The sequence below is a fragment of the Equus quagga genome, chromosome 19 (assembly GCF_021613505.1).
Source record: "Equus quagga isolate Etosha38 chromosome 19, UCLA_HA_Equagga_1.0, whole genome shotgun sequence".
NCBI classification, from domain to species: Eukaryota; Metazoa; Chordata; class Mammalia; order Perissodactyla; family Equidae; genus Equus; species Equus quagga.
In genome coordinates, this window is record NC_060285.1 from 26,430,134 (window position 1) to 26,449,212 (window position 19,079).

Below are 19,079 nucleotides of genomic sequence, written 5' to 3' on the forward strand. Positions count from 1 at the left end.
TGCCACACCAGATCTTTCGGTTTTCATTGATGATGGCCATCAACATAGACTTTCTGTTTGGGAGGTCATCACATTCCTAAAGAACTCAAAAGAATGAAGTTATCTTTTTGTAGCTGGGAGATGTATGCACTAGCAGGGGTAGTAAAATCTACAGAGCAGGTGGACCTCCTGGAAGGTGCAAATCCAGCTGGGTTAGTAGTCAGAGGTCATTCAAAGTTACGATGTGGTCTCTTTTCTACAATATGGCTTCGCTTATGTCAACCTTGTGTTGAGCTGGTTTCATTAACAATAATGAGTAACCCAATCCATGAATATGGTATGTCTTGCTATTAAAGATGCTTTTTTATAGGCTCTTTTTCCATTATAAACAGCACTATGATGCAAGCACCATGAAAGCAGTGACCTGATTCTATCTTCCACTCCTACCTGACCTTTGTAATGTACTCAATAAATGTTTATTGAATGATGAATGAAGAATATCCCTGATAAGTGTTTCTGCACATCTCTGATTAGTTTCTTAGGATTAATTCCTACATGTGGAACTGCGAGATCAAAGGATATGTTCTTTTTTAAGGCTTTTGATTACCAGACTGTTTCCCAGAATTTTTTTTTTGACCCAGAAATATCTTGATGGATAACTATCAAGGCATGCATAATTGATTAACGAGCAATGTTCTTGGTGATATCCTTCCTCAAGCTTTTTCTGAAATTACGTTGTAAGCCTATGAGAAAGTAGGATTCATACCACAGACGTTTTGTGGATAATTTTTCTGTTATTAACTATTAACTGGAAGTGGGAGCTATGGAGATGACCAAAAATTAGAAGATTGTAGTTTTCCCTTTGAGGAACTCATAGTTCCTTTGGAAAGAGAGTTTACATAGTTATAAAGCACTAGAGGGGAAAAATGCAGATGTACTAGAATATAGAATTAAATATTCTTAGGCAAGCACAAGGAAGGCAGAAACCTATGGAGCAAAAAGAAGAGCAGAAGCTATTTTTTACATTCACTTTAAGAGTGACTATAGGGGCTGGCCTGGTGGCACAGCAGTTAAGTGTGCGCATTCCGCTTCTGTGGCCTGGGGTTTGCTGGTTCAGATCCTGGGTGCAGACATGGCACTGCTTGGGAAGCTATGCTGTGGTAGGCATCCCACATATAAAGTAGAGGAAGATGGGCATGGATGTTAGCTCAGGGCCAGTCTTCCTCAGCAAAAAGAGGAGGATTGGCAGCAGTTAGGGCTAATCTTCCTCAAAAAAAAAAAAAAAAAAAGAGTGACTATAAACTCTGAAAATAGTTCCATGATTCTTCAGACTGTAAGGTTTTCAGTTTGATTCTGATCTTGATTTGTGGATTAATTGAAAAGATTTAAAAGTTATTTCAATTTGGCACAACTAATATGAGCAAAATTGTGAAGGCAAGATTAATCAACATGTCTGTGAGGAACTGGAAAGGAAAATTAATTGTTTCTGGCAAAGAGGCCCTGTGGGGACAGCAAAATGAAATGTTTACATTTTGTGTAGGAAGTTGGCTAATGCAGGGTTTTGAGTTCCACTAAAAAATTTAGATTTGATCCAGTAAACAATAGAATCGATTACAATAGAAGTTAGAAGGATGAAAACTGTGTACGAGAAAGATTGCCTTGGTGAATATTTATAGGCTGTGTAAGGATGAGGAAAGATCAAAATCTGGGACACTGTTTAGGAGGCTTCTGTTAAAATAAACCGAGTGTAAAATATTTGAGATTTTGCACTAGAGGGTGATGGCTCTGGAAATGAAGAAGAATGGTTAAAATCAACAGACAGATGAAGAAGAATCAGCAGGATTAATAATTTATTACTAACAGGAGATGGGGAAGAGTTATGTACTAAGAAATAAGGGGAGGGTAGTGATAATTGATTTTTTTTTAAGGAGACAGGTAGAAAATTTGAAGTTAATGAGTTTAATGCTTGTTATCTTGAACTTCCATTGTAGATGGGACATGTGAGTAGAGTGGGAGTTATGAGCTGAGAGAGAGGTTAGGAACGTGGGTGTAAATTTGAGTGTCATTCAAATATAATAAGTGAAGCTGTGAGAGAGGCATTGACTTTATTTTATAGGGCTGGAGCAACAGACCAAAGATTTCTCATGGCGAGGGAGAGAAAGGGAACAATTAAGGGAGAAGAGAAGGGTCCGATAGATTAGAAGAGATTGCGGTGTTGTAGATGCTAAAGGGCAGAACATTTGAAAGAGATTCATAAAGAGATTTGATTGTGTGCAAACTGCATCATTAACTTTTCTTTACGTTTGCTAGCGTTTATTTGGCATACTTTAGTAAACATAGTAAACTCTTGATGAAAGATAATTGTTAGTTATTCTCTTAATTATTGGATTAATCAAGGTTGAAAATTTTAATATGGTATTATGTATTGTGTTTAATTGGTAAGAAAGGAGTAATGACATAAAATTATTTTCATAGTTTATAAACCATGTGTCAATATTCTCATGTAAAGGGACTGCCCCAAATTTTGCCCCAGGTGATGAAAGTAGTTTCTTTTTACATGATTTTAAAAAACTTTATACTAATAATTTTAGCTCAAGTGAAGGGAATAGTATATAATACTTTATGTTTACAGTTTATAAGGTGCATTTGCCTACCTAATATTGTGACATTTTTAAAAGTTTGATATCTTGCCCTTAGTTTTCCAAATAGATTATTGTACATGTTCATAGCACCTCAACGCTGTGGTCTTGGTCTTTCCTATTTTCTAAATCAGTTTTATTATATATCTGCTGTAAAAATATTTTCCAAAATAACTTATCTAATTTAAAAAGTCTTACCACAAGGTGTCATTGTAACCTATAAAAAGAATTTCTAAGTAAACATGTGCAATACCAATTTTTACGTTTCCTTGTGTTTTTAAGTCTATTTTTTTCTGTTTCATATTTTGCAGTTGTCTCAAGATATATTGTATATCTCTTGTATTAAAGGAAAAAATAAAGTAGCTCATGTTTTTGAGTTCTCATAGTTTTGCAAAAGCATATGCTTTCCACCCACAAATTTCTTGTGTGTTGCTATAGAGATGATTGTTTGAAGGAAAGAATGAGGAGGAATAACAGCAGGTGGACATTTAAGAAACCAAATACTTATTTTATATCTTTGTTCCTGACAGAGCCAGCCTTAGAGTTTACCTCTCTGCTGATGAAATCCCTGTGGAAGAAAGATAGACATTTTGAGTGTTTTACTATGATACTATTTGCATTTACTAAACTGCTCTTGCAGAGGTCCCTGTGCTTGATTCTTTGTTCCTCTGGAGGATTAGTGCTTGAAGTAATTGTAATCTTTGAAACAAGATTACAATCTTTCTTCTACTCTGATTCTGTTTTACTTTTGTTTTCTTTTTTTTAACTGTCCTCTGTCCTGATTTCCTGGTTGGCCTTTAAACTAGTGACATTAAAATAGTTTTTCTTTTTTTGAGGAAGAGAGTTGTCAATATCTAACTACTAACTCCTGTTCCTTCTACCTCCATATTCGTTTTCAGGACTGTTCTCTGTGGACTACCTGCTGCCACTATTTTAGTTCGGGCCTTCATCATTTCTTTCCTTGATTTTTTATTTCCGTTTCTCTACTTTTGATCTTTCCTCTTAACTCTTTTTATGCCACCCCACCCCCACCCCGAATCTATTCCCCACACCTTGGGTAACCTAGTTATTTTTCTGAAGTGCAAATCTGAAACCATCCTGTGCTGTCTGTCATCCATCCACAAGCTTAAAACCTTTCCTTGGCTCTCCTAGACCTCAGGATATGCTCCAGTCTTCTGCACAGTGCCTTTAAGGCCCTACCTTATCTCTGCAGGCTGATCTGCTTCCTTCCATCCCTCACCCGCCTCCCCTTGTGTTCTTCTCTTCCATCTCCATGCCTTTGTACTGGATGTTTCTTCCCTGCATCCCTTCCTTTGTTTTAGACCAGGATTACGCTCTTTGTGAAGTCTTCCCTAACAGTTTCTCTAGCAGAATAAGGCCTGCCTCTCCTGTGCACCTGTACTACCTATAAATATATTACTATGCTTTGTAGTTTTAAAACTTTCTGAATTCACTTATCATTTTGAATAGATCATATATGCACATACTTTTATGAATTTTTAAAGTACAAAAAGGATTTAAATAAATAGTAAATTTTCTCTAATCCTTGTTCGTTCAGCACTCGTTGATTAACATGTATGTTTTCTTGACCACCAAGAACTCCATGGGGGCAAGAATTTTCTTTTATTTATTTCTGTATCCCTGTACCCAACAAAGTGTCTGGTATGTAGTAGGCACTTAGAAAATACCCATAGTCCTCTGAATATGGGTGAGCTCTTCCTTGCTAAGAAGTCTGCTTGACTTGATGGTCTGCATATTTCTGTATCTCAAAGCCCTCTTAGTGTAAGTGACCACTCAGCAGATATAGTGCAGTAGCCACTAGTAAATACTGGTTGTTTAATTGCCCTGTTTTTTTTAAAAGATAAATGATTTTAAAATTAACCTGTATGTCTTGAGGATGGCTTTTATCTCCCTTTTCTGGCTCTGAAAATTTTATGTTTTTTTTCTGGCAGATTTTCTCAAAGATGAAAAGCAGGTTGCTTATGTTAACTTCAGTAAAAATACCAGTTGAACTCTTATTAGGTTTTTTTCTTTTATTTAATTTTTCAGACTAAGGCATAAATCTCATGGAAATAATATGGTCAGGATTTGTTTAAAAAATAAATAATTTCCAGAATATGTTATTGAATCAGTAGACATCCTTCATTTTGTGTTAGGAGCCATATGGTAGCCTTTTCTGTTTCAGGAGGAATGTAGGAATGTGAGCAAAGAAGACTCTACAACTCACAAAGGCATTAAAGCCTCATAAATCTTTTGGAAAGTCCTCATCTTATAATAGAACCTACACTAAGAAACATTAAAATGAATTTGAAGTATGATTTAGACAAGAGTCATCTTTGTCTTTCAGATCACAACTTTTCAGAGTTTTATAATTCTAAGCATTTGAGGTTGGCTGGTTACTATATCCTACTTTCCAGAATTCTTTTGTGAGAATTAAGCTGTGTGGAGGCAGACAGTGCAATTATAAGAATAGAATAACATTTTAATTCAGAGTGCTTGGTGGTTGATTGCTAACCACCCTAATACATATCTTCTTCCCTTCCTCTTTGCTTGTCCTCCCGTTTCTTTCTAAATCACAATTATGGGGCCTGGCACCTTACCAGGGCTTTGAAGGGTCTGCTCCCAGCTGCACTTCAGGTTTTGGCAGGGTGTCAAGTTGTGACATTTTTTGTATACAAGACACCCTGGGATGGCCATCCAAAGGCTATTTGGGTGACTAGTATAGGATTCTCTCTGGATTTTAAAGAAATTCATTTCTCATGTTTTGTTTTTAAGTAAGGAATGCCTGATATAGGTTCTCCCTAGACTTTTAATGTTGTTTTTAAAAAACAGCGTTCACTTTGGGGGCATGTTGTATTTAAAGCATTGTTTTGAAATGTTCAAAGGCATAGCATGTGCTTTTTAATGGAATGTGTTTTGGAAGCTTTCCATGAGCATCAGCAGCTGTGCTTTTAGAATATTCTGAATTACCATCCTTTTGGGCACATGTACCTCTGCTTAAGAAGTACAGCTCCTGTTCCAAAGAAAATGTCATGTGTAGGTCTGTAGAGCTGGGACTGGTCAGAAGAATTGGTGGGAGAGACATATGGGTGTGGTTATGTGATAGTGATAGTTGCAATGAGAGGAAGATGAAGTATTTGGAGAAGGGTTGTACTGAGTCTTTCACAGAGACTAGTCCATCTAATAAGTGCTCACTGATTAACAGGCTGATCAAAATAATGTTTCACTGTTTTTTTAATACAGTTTGAATTATATACTTTTAAAAATTTGCGTTATGAGTTTATTTAGTAAACTGCACAATAGGGATTGTTTCTTTTATTGTATAGTTCAAGTGCCTAATACGTATTTAGATGTTCTGTGAGTAATTGATACATGTGTATTGACTGGTTGAAATCAGAAAAGCCTGACCATGGTAGGAATTTAAAATTGTGATAGAAATTTTGAGTTTGGGTAAAATTCATTATGAATAAATAGACTAAAGAGAAAGCCAGTGTGTTAATTACCTGTGGCTACTGTAACAAATCACCACGTACTGGGTGGCTTGAAACAACAAAAATTTATTCCTCAGTTTGGAGACCAGAAGTCTGAAATCAAGGGCCATATTCCTTCCAAAGGCTCTATTGGAGAATCCTTTCCTTGCTTCTTCCAGCTTCTTGTGGCTCCAGGCATTCCTTGGCTTGTGCCCTCTCTCTCTAATCTCTGCCTTCTTGGTCACATTACTTCCTCTTCAGTCTCAAAACTCCCTCTGCCTCTCTCTTATAGGAATACATGTGATTATATTTAGAGTCCACCCATATAATCCAGGATAAAATCTTCCTTTTAAGATCCTTAATTTAATCACACTTCTGCCATGTAAGGTAATATTCATAGGTTACAGAGATTAGGAAGTGACATATCTCTTTTTGGGTCAGCATTCAGCCCAGTGCAGTCTGGAAGCCTCAGTTACTGAATATGGATGAGAAAAGTGAATTGAGGCTAAAGTGGCATTAGAATGGTGAACATATTCATTTAATACTTTTGAGCTAATATGTGCCTGTGTGTGTTTTACGTATTGGGTTATAAAGATGAGTAAGACATGTTTCTTGCTCTGGAGGAAGTTACACTGGATGCGTTCCATATACTAATATACAAGATAGAAGACAGAATAATTACCTATATATGTTTGAGACAGTCAGGAAGTACTTCCTGGAGGAAGTAATGCATTCCTGAGCAGGGTTTTGAAGGCTGACTAGGAATTCATTAGATCAGAGTGCAGAGGGATGGAAAAGGCCTTCAGGGCAAGGAAGTTAGTATTTGCAAAAATATGGAGGTGGAAAATTGCAGTGTGCTCAGGAAGGCACGAGTAGTGAGTGCACTGAGATAAATTTTAAAATTTGTTTTCCTTCCTAATATACAAATAGCTGTCTACCATTTACCAGCTGCAAAGTAAACATGTTTTGTTGTGATGGTACTTAAAGCAAAGATTTTTTCATAGATTAAGCCGATCTATGAATGGCCATTAAATAATGAAAAAGTGCTTCAGGGAAGTGCAAATTAAAACCACATTGTGGGGCCGGCCATGGGCCGAGTGGTTAAGTTCCTGCGCTCTGCTTTGTTGGCCCAGGGTTTCACCGGTTGGGATCCTGGGCTTGGACGTGGCACCGCTTGTCAGGTCACGTTGAGGTGGCGTCCCACAAGCCACTACTAGAGGGACCATAACTAGAATATACAACTAGGTACTGGGGAGATTTGGGGAGAAAAAGCAAAAAAAAACCCCCACAATGTGATATCACTTTACATCCCCTAGAAGGGCTAAAATTTAAAAGACCAATAAACAAGGAGGCCATTAGACTAAGGTGGCTCTAATGCCTCGGTAGCCTGTGTGAGCAAATCAAAGCCTAAGCCAGAATCAATGAACTGAAATCTGAGGAAATAACAACAACCAATCACAGCCAACTAGACTTTTCCAAATAAGGCAACTCCTTAGGCTATAGACAGTCAAATCGTTTTCTTGCTTTGCTTCCGCATCTTCTTTATGAAAACTTCTCTATTAGCTCCTGTTGGTGGAGTGTCCCTAACCACTTTGGTGCTGCCCTGTTGGAATGGATGTATGCTCAAATAAACTCTTAAAAATGTTAATGTGCCTCAGTTTGTCTTTTAACAACTGACAACGGCTAATGTTGACAGAAATGTGGAGCAAATGTTGTTTGTTGAAATGGAAAATGGTACAACCACTTTGCAAAAAGATTTGTCAGTTTCTTATGAAGTTAAAGATATATTCCATGATTCAGCACTTCTACTCTTGTATATTTACTCTTCTCCTCAACTGAAAACATGTCCACAATGTCTTGTAAAAGAATGTTCATAGCAGCTTTATTCATAACTAATATATTATGAATTTAATTCCAGAAACAACTTAATAATCTAATAGCTAATAATTAATAACCAGAAACAATCCAAATGGCCATCAGTAAGAGAATGGATAAACAACGTGTGATATATTTAAACAATGGAATACCCTTGGGTTCTTCCTTTGTGAACTCATGGAATTGTGTACTTAAAATTCGCACATTTCATTCTATGTAAATTTTACCTTAAAAACAAAAAGACTGTAAACAAAAAAAGAGAACTGGTAGAAGAAATGGTCCTTTTTCTGAGTGTTACTGTGTATCTGTGTGATGTTTAAAACTGTGGTAACCTCACAGCCATGAGGACAATTAAGCCAACAGAATGTGTTGGCAAAAGGATGGAGAAGACCAGGGTCCTTGATGAAACTGAGACTAATTTTTGAATGAAAACTTAAAATTTTGAATTTAAAAATTTTAAAATTCAAAATTAATCCTCTTAAAAAATTGTGAATTATAACATACATACAGAAAAGTGCACAGAACTGTCTATCTGCGTGATTTACAAAGCAAACCCCTATGTAACCACAACAAAGATTAAGAAGTAGAACACTGCCAGCCTTCTTCAGGTAACACTATTCTAACTTTGATGTTAATCACTTCCTTCCTTTACAGTTTTACAACCTAAGTAAACCTAAGCATGTATGCTCTAAATACTGTAATTTTGCCTGTTTTAAATTTTTTCTGAACTTTATATGTTTGGAAAATTTAGTTTGTTGTCTTTTGTGTGTGGCTTCTTTCTTTTGCACCATATGTTTGTGATAGTTACTTATGTAGAGTATATCTGTGGCTTATTTTCATTGCCATCAGTGTTAGTTCGATTATACCACAATTTGTTTTTTCAGCTGTTAATGGACATTTGGCTTATTTTTAAGTTTCAGTTGGGAATAATATTACTATTATTCCAATATTACTATTAACAGTATTGTTTCAACAGAAATCTCTTGGTCCAATTGTATTCACATTTCAGTTGGGTGTATATCAAGTAGAGGAAATGCTGAGTCAGTATATGCATTTCTTTAACTTTAGTAGATAATGCTTGTTTTTTTCCAAGGTGGATATGCCAATTTATACTACAAACTATTGCTTCCCATCCTTTCCAAAATTGTAATGGTCAGTCTTTTTGGTTTTCTCATTGTGATTTTAATTTTATAAAGTATTCCTACACATTAGTACACTAAAAAGACAATTCAATAGGGAAAAAATGTGCAAAAGATTAAACATAAAATAGATATTTTACGGAAGAGGATATCCAAATGGACTGTAAACAAAGAAAAAGTGCTCAGTCTTATTATTTATCAGGGAGTTTCCTTTTAGAGTTTCGAATATATTCTTTTCCTGCCTTGAGTTAGTGAAGATATTCTCCTATATTCTAGCAACTTTGTTCTTTTGCTTTTCACATTCAGATCTTCATTCTAACTAGAGTTAATTTTAGTGTGTAATAATAAAGTTGAGCCTAGGTTTCTTTTTTTCCATAAGGTCATCTGGTTGTCCTAGCATCCATCTTTTATTGAAGACTTTCTTTTCCTTACTGTTCAGCAAAACTGTTCTAAATTAAATGTTTCTGGGCTGTATTGTTTTGTTGATCTCTTTGTCTGTAATTAAGTCAATGCTATACCATCTTAATTACTGTAGATTTATTTTATAGTAAGTCTTGATATCCAGTATATAACATTCTCCTATTTTGTTCTTTAAAGTTGTTTCTGCTGTTGTTGGCCTTTTATATTTCCATGTAAGTTTTTGAATCGTCATGTTAAATTTCACACACACACAGTGCTACCTGTTTGCATATTGATTGGTATTGCATCATCTATAGGTCAGTTTGGGGGAGAATTTATAACTTTAGAATGTTGTTTTCCAATCTGTACACTTGGTATATTATCTCTATTTACTTAGGTCTTTTAGTTTCTGTAATAGTTAGCCATATTTTTTTCCATGTAATAGTTTGCACATCTTTTTGCCTAGGTATTTTGCTATTTTTCAATGCTAGTGTTAAGAATATCTTTAAAATATTTTGTTACTCGTATATAGAATGGAATTAATTTTTGTATATTGATCTTTCTAGCAATCTTCTAGTGATTTCTCTGTAAATTCTTTTGGATTTTCTACATACACAATCAGAACAGCTGTATATAAAGAAAGTTTATTTTTCCTTTTTCAGGTTTTTTTTTTTTTTACCTTTTATACCTTTGTCTTGTTTCAGATCTTCAGTACAATGTTGAATAAAATTGGTGATAATGGACATCTTTGTCTTGATCACATTCTCAAAGGAAATCATTGAAGATTTTAAAGTCAAGCATGGTGTTCACTGTTTTCTTTTTATATACACTTTTTATCAAATTGATGTGCCTTTCAATTCCTAGTTTGCTAAGTTTCATTTTTTGGGGGGAGTAAAAGTCATATGACATAAAATTAACTGGATGGTTTTTGGGTTTTTTTTTTTGGTGCCTGAGCTAACATCTGTTGCCAATCTTCTCTCTTTTTTTTTCTTCTTCTCCCCAAAGCCCCCGAGTACCTAGTTGTATATTCTAGTTGTAGGTCCTTCTGGATCTGCTATGTGAGACACCACTCATCATGGCTTGATGAGTGGTACTAGGTCCACACCCAGGATCCGAACTGGTAAAACCCTGGGCCACCAAAGCAGAGCATGAGAACTTAACCATTCGGCCACAGGGCTGGCCCCTAAAATCAACTGTTTTAAAGTGTGTAGTTCAGTGGCACTTAGTAGATTCACAGTGTTGTACAACTACTGCCTCTATCTAGTCCAAAGCATTTTATCACCCCCAAAGTAAAGTGTGTACCTATTTAGGGTCACTCCCTATTTTCCTCTCCCCCCAGCCCCTGGCCACCACCAGTCTGCCTGCTTTCTGTATGGATTTACCTATTTTGGATATTTCATGTAAATGGAATCATACTCTGATGACATGAATAGTAGATGTTTTAGCCCCACAAGTCCCTGAGCATCTCTTATTTATTTTTTATGTCTATTTTCTGTCTGTTATTCAGGTAGAGTAATTTCTATTGTTCTGTCTTCTAGTTCATTAATTATTTTCTCTCTTTCCTCTCCATTTCTGCTATTGAGCTCATCTACTTAGGTTTTTATTTTGGTCATTGTGTTTCTCAGTTCTAAAATGTCCACTTGGTTTTTCTTTATATCTTCTCTTCTTTGCTGAGACTTGTATTTCTTTGCTGTGACTTTCTCTGCTTTCATTTATTTCAAGCTTGTTTGTGATTGCTCATTGAAACATTTTCATCATGATTTCTTTAAAAGCTTTGTCACATTAATATCTCTGTCATCTCACTGTTGGCGTCTATCAGTTTTATTTTTCCATTCAATTTGAAATCTTCCTTATTCTTGGTATGACTAGTGATTTTCTCTTGAAACCTGGACATTTGGAGTATTATCTTGTGAGACTCTGGATCATATTTAAACCTTCTGTTTTAACTGGCCTTTTCTGACATCACTCTGATAGGGCAAAGGGAAAAATGTTACTTCATTGTTGCCAGCTGGGGATAGAAGTCCAGGTTCCCAAACTGGCCACTGTTGGCACCCGAGTTGGGGAGATCATCATTATTGCTGGGTCCTGTGGAGTTCTGGCTCCCCATGTGATCTCCACTCATGCCCTGGAAAGGGTAGCCTTGTTACTGCTGAGTGATGGTGTCAGTCCTAATTGACCACTAGGCCTTCTCTGACAACACTTCAGCAGGGTGAGAGAGGTGCTCTTCCTTACTACTGGTTGGGGTGAAAGTTCTGGTTTCCCATGTGTCTCTACTGACACTGCAGAAGCATGGGGCTTTATAACTGCTCGGTGGGGATGAAATTCCCAACTTCCTACTTGGCTTTCTTGTATATCATCCGGGCAGGATATTGGGGTACCTCTTTATAACCTGGCCTCCTCACTTGGCCTTTTCTTGTGTGGATGAGGGTGGAGCTACAGTTTTTTCTGTACTATTTGCCTGGAGTAGATTGTTATTGTCTAAAAATTTTTTGTCTTGCTAAACTTCCCTTTCTTACTTTGGCTAGAGAGCAGGCTTTTGTTAAGGCTTTTTTTTGGTCTGAACCCATTGGCAGCTTCTTCAGCTCCAAGTTGGGCATATATGAGGGAAGAAGAAAACCCAGGGAACTCATCACTGTGTTGATTCTTATATCCTGAGGTCCTTAGCTGATTTGCCTTCTACTCTCTATTTTTCAGTCATGTTATCTATTTCATATATATAATGTTCAAGACTTTCAGTTGTATTACTGGGATTAAATATGCTCCATCTTCCTTGAAGCCAAAGTCTTTGTCCCACAGATTTTAAGATGTAATATTGTGGGGCTGGCCCCTCGGCCGAGTGGTTAAGTTTGCGCGCTCTGTCTTGGCAGCCCAGGTTTTCGCCGGTTCGGATCCTGAGCGTGGAAATGGCACCACTCATCAAGCCATGCTGAGGCGGCGTCCCACATGCTGCAACTGGAAGGACCCACAACTAAAAATACACAATTATGTACCCGGGGGCTTTGGGGAGAAAAAGAAAAAAAAATAAAATCCTTAAAAAAAAAGATGTAATATCAGTTTTCATTTGGTTCTAGATATTTTCTAATTTCTATTGTGACCTTTTCTTTGATTCATAAATTATTTAGAAATGTATTCTTACTTCTTAAGCAGGTGTAGCTTTTCCAGTTACCTTTTCGTCTTGAATTTTAGTTTAGTTGCATTGTGGTCAGAAAACATATTCTGTATAATTTTGATCTTTTAAAATTTTTGAGTTTTTCTTAAGACTCAGTTTGTGATCAATATTTAATAATGTTACATATATGCTTATAAGGAATGTGTATTTTATATAGTTATTGGGTATCATTCTCTATATGTGTCAGCTAGATTAGGTTGGTTAGTTGTGTTGTTTAAATTTTTGTATTCTTATTATTTTTTCTGCTTGTTCTATTAGTTACCAAGAATAGTGGTTTAATTCTCCCCCTATGATTATGAATTTGTCTGTTTTCCTTGTAGTTCTGACCACTGCTGCCTTATATATTTAGTGTATATAAACTAAAATTGTTGCATCTTTCTGGTGTATTTAACCTTTCGTCATTATGGATATCTTTCTTCATCTCTAGTAGTGGTTTTTTTTGCCTTGAAAACAACTTTATCTTATATTAATAGAGTTCTTCCATCTCTCTTTTGATTGCATTATCTTTTCCCTTTCTACCTTTCTGTGCCTTTGTGTTTTAAAAATATGTTGTAAAAAAGGCATATAGTTGGGTTATATTTTCTTTTAAATTTCTTCGTAGCATTGATTTAAGCACTTTAATGTAAACACTGATATATTTGTATACATCTACTGTATTAACTGCTTCTATTTTCCTACTTGTTTTATGTTTTGTCTCATCTTCCTGCTTGCTTGCTTTCAGGTGAAATTCTCAGTGGAGAGGTAGTTCTCAAAGGAACGGCAGGGGGTGATTTTTGTCCCCTACAGTACTCTTTGGCAAGATGCAGAGACCTTTACTGGTGCTAATGGCATCTAAATGTTACTAACTAAATACCCTACCATGTACAGGATAGCTCCCCTCAACAAAAGAATTCTCTGATCTAAAATATCAATAGTACAGAGGTTGAGAAACCCTATTGTAGAGTGTTTGAGTAATTTTAATTTTTCCACCCGTTTAGCATTCTTTAATGGTTATCTTAGAGAAAGGATCAGCAAACGTTTATTATGAAGAGTCAGACGGTAAATAGTTTACGCTCTTGAGACAATGTCTGGTTTGTGTCCTATATTCTTACCTTCCTTCCCTCTCTCCATTCCTTTCTTCTTTTCTTTTTTAGAACTATTTTAACAGAAAGTACAGAGGCTTGCCATATACCCCCTGCTTGCCCCTACACATGCACAACCTCCTCCATTACTAACAACCCACAGCAGAATGGTAAATTTGTTAAAATAGATGAACCTACATTGACGTATCATTATCACCCATAGTCCATAGTTTACATTAGGGTTTTCTGCTTTAGCTTATTGATGTAATGGATTACATTGATTTTTGTGTGTGTGTGTGTGTGTGTAAGACTGGCCCTGGCCCTGAGCTGACATCTGTTGCCAATCTTCCTCTTTTTGCTTGAGGAAGATTGTTGCTGAGCTAACTAACATCTGTGCCAGTCTTCCTTTAGTTCATGTGGGATGCTGGCACAGCGTGGCTAGATGAGCGGTGCTGAGTCCATGTCGGGGATCCGAACCTGCAAACCTCAGGCCACTGAAGCGGAGAACATGAACTTAACCACTACGCCACTGGGCTCGCCCCCATTAGTTGATGTTTTGAATGTTGAACCAGTCTTGCATGCCTGGAATAAATTTTACTTGGTCATGGTGATATAATTCTTTTTTTTTTTTTTATATTGTTGGATTTGATTTGCTAATATTTTGTTGAGGATTTTTGCACCTGTGGTCATTCATTTTTTTTTTTTTTTAAACTCAAAAAGGGAGATAATGTTCTTAGCTTGGGGCCATACAACAAAAGACTGCAGGCCAAATTTGGCCCATTGGCTATAGTTTACCAACTCATTTCCTAGAGATCTCAATACGCATCTTTGACTTATCAAAGTGTAATATTAATTGATACTTTTCAGGCTTTTCCTGTATAGTGCAAAGACTCTACATCACGTGATTCTACCTCTACTGGCCTATATGCCATTTGTATCATGTATTTTGTCTATATATGTTAAAATCCCACACGATATTATTTTATGTAGTCAATGTTGAATTTCTGAATTATGCACATATTTACAATTTTCATTTATCTTCCTTTATGCTTTGTCAAGTTTGCATCTAAGATAATTTTCCTTGTGTATCAAGGATTACTGTTTCTTTTAGTGTGCATCTTCTGGGATGAATTAGTTTTGTTTGTCTGAAAATCTGTATTTAACCATCATTCTTGAAAGATACTTTTTTGCTATATTTATAGAATGTAAGTTTGGCGGGTATTTTCTTTTATCACTGTAAAGGTAATATTATATTGTATTCTGACTTTCATTGTTGAAATCAGTTCTTTTTGTTGCTAATTTGAAGGCACTTTGTCTCTTTCTGGCTGATTTTAAGATGTTCCCTTTGTTTTTGGTTTTTATCTATTGTAATGTGATGTGCCTAGGTATGGATTTCTTTTTATGTATGTGCTTGAGGTTTGTAGGAGTTTTTGAATCTCATATTTGATATCTTTCATTAGTTTGGGAAAGTTGTCAACCTTTTTTTTTTTTTTTTTTCTGCAGGTATTGGTTCTCTATTCTCTTTCTCCTTTCCTTCTGGGACTCCAACTGCATGTCTGTTAGAATGACATCTTAACTTTATTTTCTGTATTTCTTTCCTTCTTTTTTGTATTTTCTATCCTATTTCTCTTTCTGCTTTATCTTGAGTGTATTCTTTTAACTTACCTTCCAATTTCTTCTTAAACTATATCTAATCTGGGCTGTTATACCTGCTCATTGAGCTCTTAATTTTGGTAATCGTATTTTTCTCTTTAGTTTTCATTGGTTTCTTTTTATGATTTCTACTTCTCTCACAGAATTCTCACCCCTGTTTTCTGTTGCCTTGTACATGATAATAATACAAAACTTTTAGAATCCTTGTCTGATAACTCTAATAGATCCTCGTGTGTCTGTTGTCTCTTGTTTCTTGTGGCTTTAATTCATGTTCCCTTATCTTCCTGTGGACTTGGCAAAAGTCCATAACAATAAATATTTTTTCTTTTTTCTTTTTTGGAAAAGTCATAAAAGTTTTTTTAATGTTACATATTTATTTGTAAAATTGCTTTCATTTTTCTTCTGAATTCTCCTTTTCCTAAGAGACAGCCTTTAAAGTCTCTCCAAAATGAAGGGTGTTCACCAGGGCTTCTCGTCTCCTTGCTGGTCCCATCTTTTTTTTTGAGGACTGTCAGAAGACATTCAGTCTCCCAGTCACCTCTCTGGAACTAGTAGATGCCTCCAGGGGAAAGGTGGTCCTTAATGCCAGTCTCATCTTTCTGCATCCACGTCCTCCCCTGTTCCCATCTCAGTGAATATTTATTCTCTTGTTAGGTTTATAATGTCTTCCAGCAGATTGTCGAAATATGTATCGAGATTTTCTTGTTGTCCTTAGCAGGAGGCTTGATTCAGATTACCTAGTCCTCTGTTACTGGAAGTGGAAGACCGTCTTTAAATTTCTTGGTAGGAGAGATAGATAATACATTTTCCACAGTGTTTAAGGTAATTGAGTTGGGTTTTCTGATTTTAGCTAAAAGCCTCCTTGTATCATTAGTTTAAAAAATAGTTGTTTCTTTGTGACCCTGAATATAGAATGTTGGAACCACTTTTGAAGGTCAGAGAAAGAATTGTTTTATCATGCCTATCTATCTGTGATGCTAGATATGTGTTTGGAGGACTACCATAACTATATTCATCAAGATTATCATTGATAAATTGATTACTACTGAACTGGAGAACTGAATACATGTGCAGAATACTTAATAACAGATATAAAATTCATTCTGACCCTGGTAAGACTCACACAAATAAGCAGATTGTTTTCTGTGATTCTTAAATATTCCTACAGGAGAAAATTCTGAAAAAGGCTATTGGCACAGGCAACCCAGGGACTCATAACTTTTGAGTCAAGAAGTTCTTTCCAATATTTGATCAAACTATTGCATTTAAGCCTATGCATATCCAATCATCACAGAAGTAGAGAACAGTTAGTGATTACAGGCCATGCTATGATCTATTTTCATTAGTGTAGGATTCACAAACCAAGACAGAAGCTGTGTGAACAAAGGTGTGATGTGCGTATTTGTTCAGGGGATAGCTGGAGTGGGATATTCCTGGCAGGTGGTAGGAAATTAGACTCAACAAGGTAGATTGGGGCTGATTGTGTAGAGACTTGATATGCCTGAGTGTTTTAACTTTGTCTTATATATAGGAGCTTTTGAATGAGAAGTCAAATAAAAAATTTTTAATATTAATCTGTCAGTGCTTTGTGGGGTAGACCAGAGAGAAAAATATTGGAAGCAGGGATAACAAAAAAGCTCTAATAATGGTGTAGTTATAAGACGATAAGAGCCTGCCTTTTTGTGGTTAAGTAGGAATGGAGAAAATGGATTCCATATTAAAGGAAGAGTATTTGGTATTTATGTATGGGAAGTTGAGAGAGAAAGCAGAGAAGGCTTTGGGGTTGTAAGTGTGGATAAATGGTAGCATAATACTGGTATCAGTACCAGAAGCAGGAAAGTCAGGAGGATGAAAGTAGATAGAAAGCAAGGATGATGAATTTGGTTTAAGATAATTTGAATGTATGATGATAGAGGAATTATTCATTTTCTGAAAAGTTTTTGTAACTATTAAAAAGAAAATTTAACAATAAAATGCTGAAAGTGCAAGGTCCCCTGTGGAGGAGTCCTCTATTAATATTTCCCCAGAAGTCACCACTATTAGCTCAGTATATTTTATTTGACTCTCTTTGTATATGTAAACATATGTGTGTGTGTATCTATCATTCATACTCCATCATGCTGTTCAGGACAGTGGGGACAGATCTGACTTACCCTTTTTAATGCATAATATAGATATACTTTATTTATGGAAGTTTAGGTTATTTCTGCTTTTTAATTTTTTAATGAAAAACGATGTTGCAAAGAAAATTCTTATGTAATTATCTTTAGGTACTTGTCCAGCTATTTTCATAGAGTAAATTCCTAGAATTGGGCCAGGAGATAAGCAGATTTATCATTTTGATACAGATAACTTTCCAGAAAGTCTAGTATTGATTTTTGTGTGTATGTGTGCAAATTAATAATGTGATTATTTTTTGTGTGTGAGAGGGAAAGTATATCATGCATTTGGGTGTGGTACTGGTGATGTGTGATAGTATATTTTAGCTTTTTAGTCGCTAAAATTAACATATAAAAAGGAGATGAAATTGCAAACATCATCTTGAAACAGGAGAAATCCTCCTGGTTTGGGAAAATAGAAGAGGGCAATACACATATGTTTGCATAGGAACTAGAATTGGAGATGAGGTAATGGTGGTGGTGATTGAGAAAGGGATATCCTAAAATTAGTGAAGCCCTGAAAAGTACTTTGAGTAGATTTCAGTTCCAAAAGGAAAGGAGATGTCATTTTTTTATTTTCCAAAAATGTTCAGGTCTTAGTGAATTCTGTTTCCATAGGGAATTAATTCCCATTTTAAAGTAGGAGTCAGTGAGGATACTTTATTGTCGACTTAACTAGAATAAAAAATTAAAAAATATTCATTTTAGCGTGGAAATCTTTCTTTCACTAGTAGGACCAAAGGGTGGCTCTTGAGTTTTCTAATGTAGTTTAAGCTTTTTGGATAATCAAAATTAAAACCCTTTAATACCTCTTGATGGTGTGAGAAAATATGAGATAGGTTTGTTGTATGTTTCTATCTCATAAAAATTAAGTTGGATCAAAGAGCAGAATCAAAATTACATGCCAGTTTTATGATTCAATTCATTAACTCCATGGCAAATGTATACTCTTGAAGGATAATGTGGCAGCTGCTACAACAGTTCGCTCTGCATTTGCAAAGGTTGAGTCCTGGTGCACATTTAACATAAGAGGAAGGAGTAAAGTGTCCCTGAAGGACTTTCCTCCCCTCTATTAAAATATAATTTGACAGGAAACCAAAGCAACACCAATTTTAGTTTAAAAGTCTTATGTAATATGTAGACATCACATTAATTTTTCAAAAATGGTGTATTTCAAGCAAGACTGAGTAATGGTTGATTTGCATAGGCTAAAGACCTTTTCTCATAGTAAGAAAAGGTGATTCATGTTAACCCATGACTAAGGGAGATGCTTTTAGGAAAAAATTTATGTAATAGTCTTGAGAAATACTAATGAAGTTAAAGGGGACAGAATTATTTTGATTAAAATTCTTGTTTTTAATTTTTTACAGTAAGAATTTTCATTATTTTTTACTTCTAGTTACAAAAAACTTTTATTTACTTTCCTAATACTGGGTCAGTGTTTTTAGGTATAGCTGAGGTGATTTAATTTTCTCTTCTTAGCACAGTGCATGACACATAGGAGGTGATCAATGTTTATGCATTGACTGATTTCTC

At 35.6% G+C, this 19,079-nt stretch overlaps 1 protein-coding gene across 2 annotated transcripts in view; it reads left to right on the top strand.

The window, feature by feature from the left end:
• CEP83 (centrosomal protein 83) overlaps positions 1-19,079 on the top strand; it is a 106,877-nt gene that overhangs the window by 16,604 nt on the left and 71,194 nt on the right. The window lies entirely within an intron of this gene.